This window comes from Schistocerca americana, chromosome 3 (assembly GCF_021461395.2).
Source record: "Schistocerca americana isolate TAMUIC-IGC-003095 chromosome 3, iqSchAmer2.1, whole genome shotgun sequence".
In the NCBI taxonomy this organism is placed as follows: Eukaryota; Metazoa; Arthropoda; class Insecta; order Orthoptera; family Acrididae; genus Schistocerca; species Schistocerca americana.
The window spans coordinates 577,484,927-577,499,324 of record NC_060121.1 but is presented as its reverse complement, the minus strand read 5'-3'; the positions used below and the strand labels follow the sequence as shown (position 1 = coordinate 577,499,324).

The window sequence follows — 14,398 nt, the reverse complement described above, 5'->3', positions numbered from 1 at the left end:
CCCACCTCTTCCTTCATGGGTATCTTCTATCCACGCCTTCCTCCACATGTGTCGTGGACGAACATGCTCTTGTAGAAGAACGACATCACCCAGCTGGAGTCTTCCTGAACCTGGCCTTGGTTGATGAGTTTCATGGAAGTGTTCTACCATCTTCTGCAGCCGTTGAAACTCCTTGGACAAGTCCTTTCTAACTGGTGATTCTGGACCAGTAGGTAGTGTTGTGAGTCGATCACCTACAAGGAAATGTGCGGGCGTCAGTGGCTCAGATTCTTCTCCCCCTTGCGTAATTGGTCTAGAGTTTAGTGCTGCCTCTATGCTGACCACGATTTTGTTGAGATCTTCTTCGTCCAACTGTGACTGTCCTAAAACTTTTCTCAGGCAGCGTTTGACAGATCCCACCATCCGTTCCCAGAATCCTCCCCACCAAGGCGCGCGTGGGGCGATGAATTTCCAAGTGATGGCTTGCTGGCCGATGTACTTGTGCGTCTTGCTTGCCTTGAGAGCCTGCCAGAGCTCCTTCAGCTCTAAGTGCGAGGCATGGAAGGTAGTAGCATTGTCAGTGTAAATTGTGCTGGGCACTCCTCGTCTTCCGACAAACCTTTGTAGGGCTTGAAGAAATCTCTCAGTTGACATATCTGAGCACAGTTCCAGGTGTATGGCTCGTGTTGTTGCGCATGTGGATAGAGCAATATACGCTTTCTTCGTAATATGTCCTTGTCTGACATATAATGGACTAGCAAAGTCAATACCTGTTACTGTAAATGGTTTCAGTTTGTTGAACAACATGAGCTTTCACCATCTTACAAGGTAAGCAAAGGTGTAGAACATGTTTAATTGCCTGTCGAGCTCTAAGGATCCAGAATTCTGTTCTCAGTTCAGATAACACTATGTTTACTCCAAGGTGATGCAAACGAATGTGAGTCTGCTGGATCTTTGCAGGCACCTTTTGCTCTCATCATTACTGGCGTTCGTCTCCACGAAATGCGTCCGGAGCACGCCGTTCTATAACGCGAGAGAGTGGATTTTTTACAGTTGTCGTCAGTTAACCGTGGGTGGCTGCTGCGTTCGCTGGAAAGAGCACTGCCGTCGTTATCCGGTGTGGTCTAGTGGCTAGGATACCTGGCTCTCACCCAGGAGGCCCGGGTTCGATTCCCGGTACCGGAATTGCGGGTAATTCTGCAAACTGCAGCCGTCCACCGAGACGAATAAGACCGTTATCCAAGAATGGGTTGTAGCGAGCTATCTGAGAATTACGTGGTAGAGGCTTGTTCTTGTATAGTGCATGCAGTTCGAGCCCAAATTGTTGCTGTTGAACAACTTGAAACCAGTAAGTGCGTGCTTCGCCCAAATCTGATGCTGTTAGTTCTCCAGATGTTCTGTTTTCTTTCAATAAGTGCCGTTTAAAGCGAAGTACCCATCCCGTAACGGTTAACAGCTTGAAGTAGCTACTGTACCGTGTAGCTGTTAAAACAGGAATCGTTGTTTGTACCATGAAGACTCGGTCTGTTAATTTCTTCTTTTCTGGCAAGGAGTGCTCTTCCGTCTGTAACATTCGAGGCCACTGTCTTCTGTTCTTTGTTAACCACGCAGGTCCATGGAACCATACAGAAGCATGGTGAAGTTTATCTGCTGTGGTACCTCTGGAGGTTAGATCAGCTAGATTTTCGTCACCAGGGCAATGCCTCCACTGACGGATTCGTTAGTGGTTGTATTTCCGTAACACGGATTGACACAAACGTTTTCCATCGATTAGGATCATGTTATATCCATCCTAAGGCTACAGTTGAGTCAGTCCACAATGTTGCACGACTTGCATTATAGCTCGTGGCCTTACAGAAATAATGAAGTAGTCTTCATCCAAGAAGTGTCGCTAGAAGTTCCAGACGTGGAAGGGTTATTTCTTTGATGGGAGCTAGTCGGTTTTTACTGCAAACTAAATGGACTGATACCATATTTGTTTTGGTGCACCGTACATAAAGGACTGCTCCGTAGGCCTTTTCTGATGCGTCGAAAAAGAAATGGATTTCTGGCTCAGTGTTTTCAGATACACCAACCCATCGGGGCATTTTATGTGTGAACATGATGACAATGTTGATACCCACATTCGCCAGCGTTTGCTAAGATCAAGGGGTAAAAGCTCAGCCCATTCAATTCCTCTTGACCAAATTTCTTGAAAAATTATTTTTGCACTGAGGGACACAGGCGACAACAAACCCAGTGGGTCATAGAATCTAGCAGCGTTTCGTAGTACTTCTCGCTTAGTGGCAGTCGGTAACATTGTTGTGAACAACAGTGAGCATATCAGTCTGTGTGTTCCAGTGGACTCCCAGTACCTCCGTATCTGTAGTGTTTATGACACCTTCTGATTGCCATGTTCCAATCAGTTGGCTTGAATTTGTGGCCCACTTTGCCATTGGTAGACTGATCTGTCCCATGAGTGATATAAGCTCATAATATAAGTTAATTACGGCATTGTCATCTTTAGCACCTGCTACAAAATCATCCATGTACATATTATCTTCAACAAGTAAAGTAGCTTGCGGAAAATTCATTTTGTGCATTACAGCAAGTTCTTTCAGCGTGGCTGCAAGAAGAAACGGACTGAGGTCAGTGCGAAAGGTAGCCGGGTGAAGCGGTACGTAATCCTTTCGTCAGTTGTAATATAGTTTCCTTGTTGATCTACGATTACTTTGTACCAAGAAAAACCTCGTGAGATCTCTATCTTTCCTGTGAAGAACTAACTGTAGAAATACTTGTTTGATATAGGTAATTAAGGCTACTTGATTTAGACGGTATCTCAGTAATATTGAAAGAATGTCAGGAAGTAAATTAGGACCTATTTCTAAAGAGTCATTCAATGAACGTGCATTCTGGTCGTGCAACGAACCATCAAATACAATCCTCCATATGATGACACCTAACTTTTCTTTCTTTACTGCATGATGTGGCAGATAAAATGTGTCACGCAATATCTGTCCAGAAGGGGTCACTTCCACATGTCTCTTCTTGATGTGTTATGCAATTTGCGCTTCGTAAATTTGTTTCAGTTCCTTGTTCTTCGTAAACTTTTTCTCCAGTGAGGCAAATCTTTTCTCTGTTTGCTGAAGATTATTAGATAACATAACGTTGGGTTTTCTGGGGAAAGACACCGCTCTCCTTTTGTCTTCGGTGCAGTAGGGTTTTGAGAAAACTTGCAATAACACCAATTCCTTCTGATTTAGAGTTGTTGTTTCATCTTCTGTGATTCACATTGTTTCTAATTTCCAGAAACGTCGTAAAATATCGTCAGTTGTTGTCGCTGTCTCTAAACTGATGTAGTTTGCCGTCACAATGTTAGCCGTGGTGCTTGATTTGCTTCCACTGAGAATCCAACCTAGAATGGAAGGTAACAGAACAACTGATGGCGTTAGTCGAATCGGATGGGAATCTTTAACGATTCTCCAATAGTAATCTGCTCCGATAACAATCTCGATGGGAAGACCTTCTGTACCATCCCTTAGGTCCGCAAACTGAAGTCCCCGTGTGCGAACAAGTTTTTTTTTTTAATCGGAAGGCACAGTTGGGTGCGCGGAAAATGAGTATGTGCTTTCAAACGCAGTCATAGACGTCTTGGAATTAGTCCATGTACCCTGCAGTGTGAATTCTACGACTCTACGATGCGTTGAAGTTGCGGATGGCATTTCAAAGGCGTTGACTACCGCTATCCAGAACGCAGCGAGTAAGTTTGCTTAATCCTGCGGGTCCACTGACCCAAACTCGAGCTGTCTGAAGATAAGTAAAACCTGCTGAACTTACGTCGATTCTTCCTACAGATGTAGAGCTAATTTGCTGAGAAGATGAAGAAGAGGCAGTAATGTCAGTACAGATAGCTTTGTGATGACTTTTCTTGCACTTAGAACACGAGACCTTGCCCTTCTTACTGCAGTTTCTAGCATTATGACCTCGGTTTAAACATATAAAATAGCAATTATCTTGCTTTAGTTTATCGATACGTTGTTGGCTGTCAGTTACCATGTTGCAGTCTTGGGCCCAATGAGAGCGAGCTTCGCAAAATACGCAGTATGGTTGTACCGGTACTTCTCGTTTAGGCTTACGCAGATTTTTCGCTTGCTTTGAATTTATGTGAAGCGCTGCTGCAGTGGGCGTGATGCTAGGAGATGACTGATATTCTGTACGAATCTTTTGTGCAGTGAGAGCACCACGAACTTCTTCTTCCAAAAAGTTAAGTAGTTTCAGGACATCTCCTTCCGCTACTTCGGTTCTTCTAGCATGAATGACCCATTTCTGGCACATTTCAGCGGGAAATGCACGCAGAATTTTCGGAGTGAGAATTTTACCGTATGCCATGACGTCTTCTGCTAAGGTACGCAGTGCTTGACTACGACGGTTACATTCCAGGAATGTACTGTTCAGCGTTTCAGGTGTCCCTGACGGTACAGGCTTTCGCACATCCAAATAATGCGATTGCTATCTCCGTATCTATTCAATAAAATTTTCTTTGTTTCTTCATACATGTTTTCCTCGTAGGGAAACATGTTTGTTTACTGTAGAAAGGGATGGGTCTTTATCAATGGTCGATTCAAATTGTTCCCAGAAGCGGGACCACATTTCGACATCTCCACAAAATGACTCAAGCTTAATTGGTGGTAGCTTGACAGAGTGGAATACAGTTGGTTGTGTGAGCACTGGTGGTGACTTGATATTCATCTGCGACGTTGTGGCTGAAAGCTTGTAATCTATTGCTTTTGTAGCCCTCTGTATAGCGCGTTTGACTTTATCTATATATTCCTCACAGCTCATCATGTCTGCATTGTATTCATCGTCAGAGAGAAAATTATGAATAGCGTCATCTAATGAAACGAGCTTCCCTAGAGTTTCTTAAAGACGTTCCCTGTAATGTTCAAAATCATCAAACGGGCTTTTTGGTATGAGCATCAACAGCCGCTCAAAACCGCGTAGCATTAGTCCTCTCCCTAGTTCGCTTTGTTTTAAAGTTTGCTAAGTGTATCTCTGATTAGTTCTGCATTATGTCTTACTGAAGACGGCTGTTGTAAGATTGTTTACGAGTGCGCTTGTGAATAGCTTAAACGTTTAACAAGCAGCGTAAGCGCAAACGAAAGTGAACCGAAACCTTTTAACAAAACTAGCTACTCTGAGTGCAAGTTTCAGGCTTGCAATACAAAGCCACAAAAATTGTTTTTAAGCAACCAGTTCATGCGATCATATTATATTGAAGTGGACTTAGCTTGTGATGCGGTCCAACGTCGTCTCTTGTTTCCTACAGCGTGAAGTAACCCGTTAATTGTTGATATCACGCAGGAAATCGCAATTTCTTCCCGGGTTTCGGCACCATAATGTTACGGACACACAACACCGTGATTCCAATGCAACATTAATTTATTTCTCTCCAAGGAACGTACATCATGGAATATAAAACAGTAATTCAAGGATAATCAATATTTCCAGAGTGTCTATAATTGCAAATATCAACCCGCAACATGATGAGAATATTTTGTAGCCTGTGTGGAAGGAGATAAGCGCTGGCCAAGTTGTTGATTTTTTCTTCTTCTTTCAGTCAGCTCTCTCTCCTGGGTCAACTTCATCTGTGAAAAGGATTTAAACTCGAAGTTATCCATTATTTGTTGAATACAGTCCAATATGTGCATCACCCATCACGTTTTGTAATCTGCAGCTCGCTGTACTGCCTTAGAAGTTAATATTACGACTTCTTAAGTTTTCCTTCTCACATATTTCTTTCCACTCCGATCCGAAATAGGACTTCTTCATGCCCTACCTCATCATCGTCGGCATCGTTGTGGAAACCACACGTCAGTACGCTGGCGCTGACTATGCTACGTTTCGCAGTCCAGATTTCATTTCCATACAGTTCTGTGCTGAAGACGTATTTTCTCACAAAATTATTCGTCGAACTAAGCCCAACGTTTGGTATTACCAGACATCTTTTATCAAGAAATGATCTTTTTCTTTGTTCTGTTCTGCTTCTTACAACCTACTTACTACTTGTAACAGGCGTTATCTGATTTCAAGGCAGCATAGTACTTACAATTCGTCAACCACAGGGACCCTGTTTAATAAAGTTAATTTAAAGTCCAAATTCTGCCATCTGACATTACATTTGTCGCCTTCGGTTTACATATTCCATGTTTATTAGACTGTTCGTACCTGTGAATAAGATCCTGTAATACTTCCTCTCATTCACTTCGCTTACATTCTTTTTAATGCAAGTGTCTCTCTCTTCTCTTGTTCTTCAATTTATATTAATAGCAAACCAAACCGTAAGGTATAGAAGTTATCTTCCAGCGTTCGCCACTAGAGTTGGTTGATCAATATCGTGACGGTTTCTTGCCCAACAAACTGTCCTATAAGGAAGCACGCGGCAAATTTTTGATCTCCTCTCTTACCTATATCGATATTGTCTGGTATGAATCTCAGACTGATGAGCAATTTAAAAATGTTGATCGAATGAAGGTTTTGCTAGTTATCTCCACTGGGAGGGATACTGTGAATTATATGTCATTCCCTGCAGCTTATAACTGTTTCTCAGAAGAAAAGAAAATAATGTTGTAGCTTTTTACCTTGCTGAATCGTTTTTCAAGATTGACAAAGCATATGATCCTATCATAACTTTTGTTAAGTGTTGCCTCCATTACCAAGAGCAATCTCAGAACTGCCACTCTCATTTTACAATTGCTAGGGATCGTAATAACAGTCATGTAACAGCTCCTTCGTTTTCTTTTCCGTTCTACTGTATATAACTCTTGTCAGCAACTAGAATCATGAAATGAAAAGCTGGTGTGCGATAGTTCTGGTAATTCCGCCTTTGATATCTTTCTGAGTGTTTGGACGATATAGTTACGAAAGTCCGAATGTACAATGAGATGACAAAAGTAATGGAATAGCAATATGTTGTGGTACCTCCGCCCACGGCCACTTTCGCCAACTCGAGCGTCAGTGGCCCAGCAGGACGAGGGACCCGGACACTGCAGCCATTCTGCAGGCACACTCAGCCGCAAGTCGGGCAGGCGCTCTCGCCTTGCTGAAGAAGGGAGACATTGTGAAGAGGAGAGGCTCGCTATGAGAAGCGTGCTGAGTAATGATGTACCCTTGCTGCCGTTACGACGGAACGTCAATAATGTACGCGCGAAAGCATGTGAGTCCATCTGGTCTGGCAGCAGTGATTTTACGTGCCTTAGAAAGCGGGAATGTGCCGACAGTTATGCCACTCCATGGACACAGGGAGGAGCGTGCACAAAAGTACGGAGAGTTCGCGCATGGGTGCGTGTGCAAAAAAGTCAGCGTTCTTATGAAGATGTTTTTCTTGGCAGTAAGGAAGTTTCTTGTAAATCACGAACGCCAGCAGAATCTGAGATGATAACCCAAACATGCGTTGGTTCAGGCCTCATGCAGAGGAAGCCGTCACAAAGAAGTGTTAATGTAGATGCTCTCACAACAGCCTCGGAACATCGAAAGAATGTGAAATCCTGAGAAGGTGCCAATTCCCGAGGCACACACCAGTCCACGCTAGATGAAGTATTTCCACCCTCCTCTTGGAGAGGCCTGGGCATGAAACAATGCCTTCCATAGGCCTGTATTAAAAATTGAGTCTGCCTATGACAACGTCGTGAGAGGAGAAAATTTCGAGGAAGAAGATGGATGAGAAGAGGCAGTCGGAGACATCGCGGAATCAGGAGGACGCGAGGTTTCTTCCATGAATCGCCAACATCTGCCTTCTGGCATCGTGATATCATGGCTTCGGCCATGCTTTAGGAAACCACACACCGCATTTAACCCCTATGAGGAAGGAGAATAAAACACGATCTGAAAGTCTGGAAACTGAGATAAAACTTTGAATTCAAAAGCTTGATGGGCAGATTGCTGAAGTTAGGCACGAATTGGAGAGTTAAACCGAAAAGACATGTTCGGAGATCACTAACAAGGTGGACGTAGTGAGAAAAGTGTGTGAAACGAAGGTTACCAGCTTAGAAAGGCAGGTACATGCGAAGTTAAGATGACTCATATCTCTTTGAGTATAGATGAGGAAAGTAAATCAGCCGAGGAAACAGTAACATGAGTGCCAGTCCTCCAGCAAGAAATGTCTGCAACGCGACACAGTAATGTCCCTGTAAAGAGGTCACGCCAACGGTTATGGAGGCCGCTTTCCCAGTGCAGGGACTGGACATACCACTGCCCAAATTCGGGAGAACGCCCTGTGTCCACACGGAGGCATACCCAAAGGCCGCGCTGAGTGGCAGCGTGGTTTGAGGCGCCATGTCCCGGATTGCGCGGCCCCTCCCACCGGAAGTTCGAGTCCTCTCTCAGGCATGGATGTGTGTGGTTCTTATCATACGTCACTTTAAGTTAGTTTAAGTAGTGTCAAAGTCTAGCGACAGATGTCCTCAGCACTTTGGTCCCTTGGGAATTCACGGACATTTTAACGTATCTAAAGAATCGAGACACGTATCTGCGTGCGAAAGGAGCAGGGGTATCCAATGCTTTATTCATCGCACGGCAGACGTTCGATCAGGAGGAAGATGCCTGGTTTGATGTTACAATTTGAGAACAATAGTTACAATGATTTTTGTTCTAAGTTTCTGGTAATATATTGGAACCTGGCCGCACAAGCAAATGCAAAGATGAGCGTATATCGGGACACTATGCGGCCAGTCAGGCCAGTCTATGGCAACATACACTGTTCACTTTATCATTCTCGCGGAACACTTGGATAACAAAATGACAGATGAGGAATGATGTAGCGCGATGCGCTCACATTTTCCTGCTCACGTAGAACGTGCGATCATCGGAGCACTGTCGAGAGAACGGGTTTTCGATATTTTAAGGTCCTCGGACGAGCAGGAGAAGTGAAGGACGGCATTTGTAAACGCAATGAGGGCGAGATAGACGCCATGGTTCACTCCAGGGAGAGCAGGGCAGGAACGAAGTGTGAAACCACACACTTCACGAGAACTGTGTGCAAGCGTCGCATAATGAGACAGACAGTGATAATAATGAAGGTTCATCACCTCTGGCGCCACCTTGGCTAGAGGAAAGTGAAATCAGACAAGTGAACGACCAAAGACAAAGAGATATCAGATGGATCGCCACAGTAGAGAAAGGCCATCGCAATGTTCGGTACTATCACAAATGCAAGACGACAGTGGGCAGTAATGTGGTGTTCCAGAGTTACCGGAGAAACCAGATGATCGGTGTCTCCTCATTGAGGTAACCATGGAAGGAAATAAGTGGAAAGCATGCCTCTATTGTGGGTCAGAAGTGACAGCACCTTGGATCCCTCTCTATGAAAAACTGGTAGAAATTGGTAGTAAATTAGCTGAGATACGCGTAAAAAGAATCTCACTAACTTGCTTTTGAAGCGAAAAGGAAGAAGAACGAGAGAAGTCTTGGTGTCGCTAAGCAACGGAAGGGGTGCCTTGCAGGTGATGCAATTGTCATCTGTGCGTTGTTACTCGATTTTGTAGTCGGTAAAGACGTACTCTCCAGTGCAGCAGCGATCATGGATTGGACCACTAAACCCGTGGTCAATTTGATCAAAGAGCGGTCGCATGGGGTGCAGAGATTGGTTCAAATGGTTCAAATGGCTCTGAGCACTATGGGACATAACATCTATGGTCATCAGTCTCCTAGAACTTAAAACTACTTAAACCTAACCAACCTAAGGACATCACGCAACACCCAGTCATCACGAGACAGAGAAAATCCCTGACCCCGCCGGGAATCGAACCCGGGAACCCGGGCGTGGGAAGCGAGGACGCTACCGCACGACCACGAGCTGCGGACGGTGCAGAGATTATGAAGGTTACAATTGATTACAAAAATGTAAGGATCGCGACTAAATTTTCACAGGTGGGCCATGAGAGCTAAAAGATTATTTATTAGAGGGAACAGGGGTTTCAGATGAAGTCAGTTTGCCGTCCACAAGTCGTGATGACAGTTCCACGCACACAGCGGACGAAGGAGAATCTGAAGGACATGATGCGACTAGGCGTGGCCTGGAGACTCTTGCACGCATATAGCTAGCGCAGGACATACTGGCCGATGCGCAGCGACCAGTTTTCGTACAAAGCGCTGGGAGAGTTCATTCGCTTGTTCGGAAGGGGAGGCCGATAAGTGTTTTCGAACTTTCGACCAGTAAGCGATGACTGAACTGAGGTGTGCACCCTGCAATCTCTAGGCGTGGCCTGGAGACTCTTGCACGCATATAGCTAGCGCAGGACATACTGGCCGATGCGCAGCGACCAGTTTTCGTACAAAGCGCTGGGAGAGTTCATTCGCTTGTTCGGAAGGGGAGGCCGATAAGTGTTTTCGAACTTTCGACCAGTAAGCGATGACTGAACTGAGGTGTGCACCCTGCAATCTTTCTGAAATGATTTGCAGAAACTACCCGGTACAAAAAATCATTTTTGCTTTATTTGTAGTTTTGTATGTCAGATTCATGATGATGTGCCCATCATTTCGTTAGTGTTATTGTAGTTATTGTGATATTTATGTGGAAGTAAGACACTGTTCGAAATTCGCGGAAGTGTGGAATAGAAAATAGAGGTCACTATGATTTTGCGTGTGGTGCATATTGCATAATCTGTCGTTGCATGTGAAATTCAGCTAACATACGGAATTTTTCTTTAGATTTGAGTAGAGGTGTCTATCTGTCACCAGTGTCGAGAAAATTGATCTGATGTATCACATTCATTTGCGTCCGCGCCGCGCCACCAATAAAGGCCGAGTGAAATGTACACAACATGCCTCATATTTGCTAAATGGTTTCAGGTATCGAAATGAGATTTCGCCAACTGTTAGAATGCTAAGAGGAGAGTATTTCACCATATCGTTATTATATAAAACTTCATTATCTACCATGTTATTCCAATAACTGCAGACTCTTTCAGTGTAAGAGTGTAACTTTTAAGGGCCATCGATAACTGACGAAACGAGAAATGTTGTGAGTTTTGGAACAGCATATATGAAGATATAACACCGGTTTTGTACCGAGATGTTTTTTTTCCATGAGCTACTGACTTTCCATTCGCTCAGTTTGTCACTTAATAAACTTAATACACCACTCATTCAGAATTTTCTCGCATTTGTGCTTGCACAACATGTCATTGAGATGAGACAGTGTAAACAACGCTGTGTTTTGGCAGAAGAAGCAAATTTTGACCTGGAAACCGGAGAAATATGTAGGTTTTACTTCAAATTCGCCTATCATAACGTTTCTCTGAAAGTAACAAATGGTTAACAAGCCAGGCGAAAATAAATCGCAGTATTTTCTGCAGATTTTCTTGTAGATACTAACGAAAGCAGAGGTGACAGTAGATCTCTTTCAATGGTCACCATGCAAGTGTGAGCACAGAGAGGCACCACTTAATATTTAGAACGCCACTTACCTTCTAGAACATGGCATTTCCCCTACAGCTCTCTTAGGATACCCCACCACTGCAACTCTCACAATGCTGCCCCAGCCGACTGCGCATCCAGCGGCTACGGCGTTTTAAGCGCACTATACTATTAGGAATGAGAGTGCCTGAGACCGTTAACGAGTACTCTCCCGTGAGAGCCGAAACCGTCCATTCGAGTACGGAAGACACGCTCCAAAAAGAACATAATAATATGTATAGAGAGACCACAGTCAAATGCCGTGATGTCAAGCGAGCCGAGACAGTGAAAAAGGTTGAAGAAAAAGCTCATGTAGAGCGTAGAATGCGAAAACGATTGCAGAGTGGCAGAGGAACACAGCGAAAAGCACCACAGAAGTACCAACGCCCACTCGCCTGCAGAAGACAATGTTGTTCCATCCACAGTAGCAAAATGTGAATGAGTAAGACGGTTTTCGGAGGGCTGTAAGTGTTTTCATGCATCGAAGTGCCGAGATAAGTTGATCACATCGCATTCAGCTGAATAGGATGCTCCAGACACCGGAAAAATCTCACATAAGTGTTGTTCCAGTAAATGCTATTGGTAGGCGGGGATACACTACACATGGCCTGCACCTGAATAGGATGGGGAAAAATAAATTAGCTTCTCTATTAGCAGAAACTGTAAGTGGCTCCACAGTCACACAAGTGTCAATCCCTGTGGTTAATGGGTCCAGATAGACATATTTTTTAGGCTAAAGCCAAAGTCCAGACAGATGTCAATCAAGATAAATAGAATAAAAGAAATTTCATGTACAGTAAACAAGGGTAAAGCTAAGGGCAGTATCAACTTACTTCATCAAAATAGCAGGGGAATAAAAAATAAAGTAGATGAGCTATTAGTGTGTTTAGATGATCTCAAAAATAAGAATGAGATTGATATACTCTGTCTGTCTGAACACCATGTAATTGTGGGCATGGATAGTATCAGTATAACTGGGTATAATTTAGCATCTTACACTTGTAGATCTAGGATGGATAAAGGAAGAATTGTCATTTTCACAAAACAAGGGTACAGATGCAACACTGTAGAAGAAAGCAAATTTTGTGTTGATCAGCACTTAGAGGTTTTTGCATGTGAACTTCAGATAGATAATGTAGTACTGATATTAGCAACAGTGTAAAGCCCCCATTAGGAGACTTGGAGCTATTCATAAAAAAGTTTGACTCTCTATTATGCTGTCTGTCAAACAAAAAGAAGAAGTTATTAAACTGTGGTGATTTCAATGCAAACTTTATAAATAACTCTGAGAGAAAAAGTGAACTAGAAGCATTATTAACAACATATAAATTAGAATCGGTGATGAATTTCCCTACACGTATAGCTCAAGACAGCAGCACGCTAATAGATAATGTATTTGTACAAAAAGAGGATGTAAAACAAATACTTGCTTTCCCTGTGAAAAATGGATTGTCAGACTATGCTGCACAACTGATTGACTTACAAAACCGAACAGGGTGTACAGTTCGGAAATCATTAAGTAGAAGTGTAAGGTCGCTCAACCTGGTATCTATAGAGCATTTCAAAGAAAGCTTAAGATATGTTAATTGAGGAGATGTGTATAATGAGCCAAATGCTAATGATAAATGCAACCTATTTCTTGATACATTTATATCCCTTTTTGAACATTGCTTCCCAAACAAAATCGCTAAATGTAACACCACACACTTTTCAAAGATACCTTGGATTACTATAGGTATTAAAGTGTCTTCAGAAAGAGAAAGAAAACTTTATGAGACAGCAAGAACTAGTAATGATCCAGAAGTAGGTTTACACTATAAAAATTATTGTGACATACTGAGAAAAGTTAAAAGGAAATCAAGAGCTATGTATGTTAGAGAAGAAATTAACAACTCTGGCAAAAAAATCAAATCAGTATGGATTGTTAGAAGGGAGACTGGAATGGTAACCAGTGGGGTAGGTAGTATTACAATTAAGGAGAATGAGATCATCCTAACCAACAATACACAAGTAGCTAATGTATTTAACAACCGTTTTCTGAGTGTATTATAACCAACAATACACAAGTAGCTAATGAACAACCATTTCCTAAGTGTAGGAGAAAAAATTGGTGAGAACAGTTCAAAAGAAAAAGGCAGGCAGTACATGGGAGTGTCTGTTTTGAAAATATTTAGTCAGTTTAAGTTTCACCTAACAACCTCTTGTGAAATAAGTAAAATTATTAAATCTTGGAAAAATAAATGTTCTGTTGGAATAGATGCCATCTCTAATAAGATATTAAAACAAAGTGGAGCAATTACAGCTGATGTTTTGAGTCACATATGCAATGCATCAGTATGTGAAGGTATTTTCCCAGACAGTTTAAAATATGCCATTGTCAGGCCATGGTACATAAAGGGGGACACCACAGATGTCAATAATTATCGCCCAGTATCCTTGCTTACAGTATTTTCAAAAATTTTGAGAAAGTAATGTACTCAAGAGTGGTTAGCCATCTCAACAGTAATGGGATACTTCGTAAATCACAGTTCAGATTTCAAAAATGCTGTTATACTGAGACAGCTATATACAATTTCACTGTCCTCATAATAGAATTATTAAATAATAAAATGTCACCAATAGGAATTTTCTGTGACTTGTCCAAAGCATTCGGTTGTGTGAACCATAACATTGTTACAGAAATTACAGTTCTATGGTATAAATGGAATAGCATATGAGTGGTTGAAGTCGTACCTAAAGAACAGGAAGCAAGAAGCTTCCTTATATGGGTCAAGTGATTTAAATAAGTTTGCCACTTCATCTAACTGGGGTGAAATTACATTACTTGTTCCACAGGGTTCAATCAATGGCCCCCTTCTGTTCTTGATATATGTGAACGACCTCGCTTCCCATCTGAAACAGGAAGCTGAACTGACACTGTTTGCTGATGATACAAGCATCATTATTAATCTGGTAAAGGAAACTCAAATTTAAAACGATACAAATATGG

General features: G+C 42.6%; 1 non-coding gene across 1 annotated transcript; it reads left to right on the top strand.

The window, feature by feature from the left end:
* Positions 1-1,092: 1,092 nt before the first annotated feature.
* On the top strand, positions 1,093-1,164 carry Trnae-cuc. The gene has a single exon. It is a non-coding gene; the product is annotated as a tRNA-Glu (tRNA).
* The last annotated feature ends 13,234 nt before the right edge of the window (positions 1,165-14,398 follow it).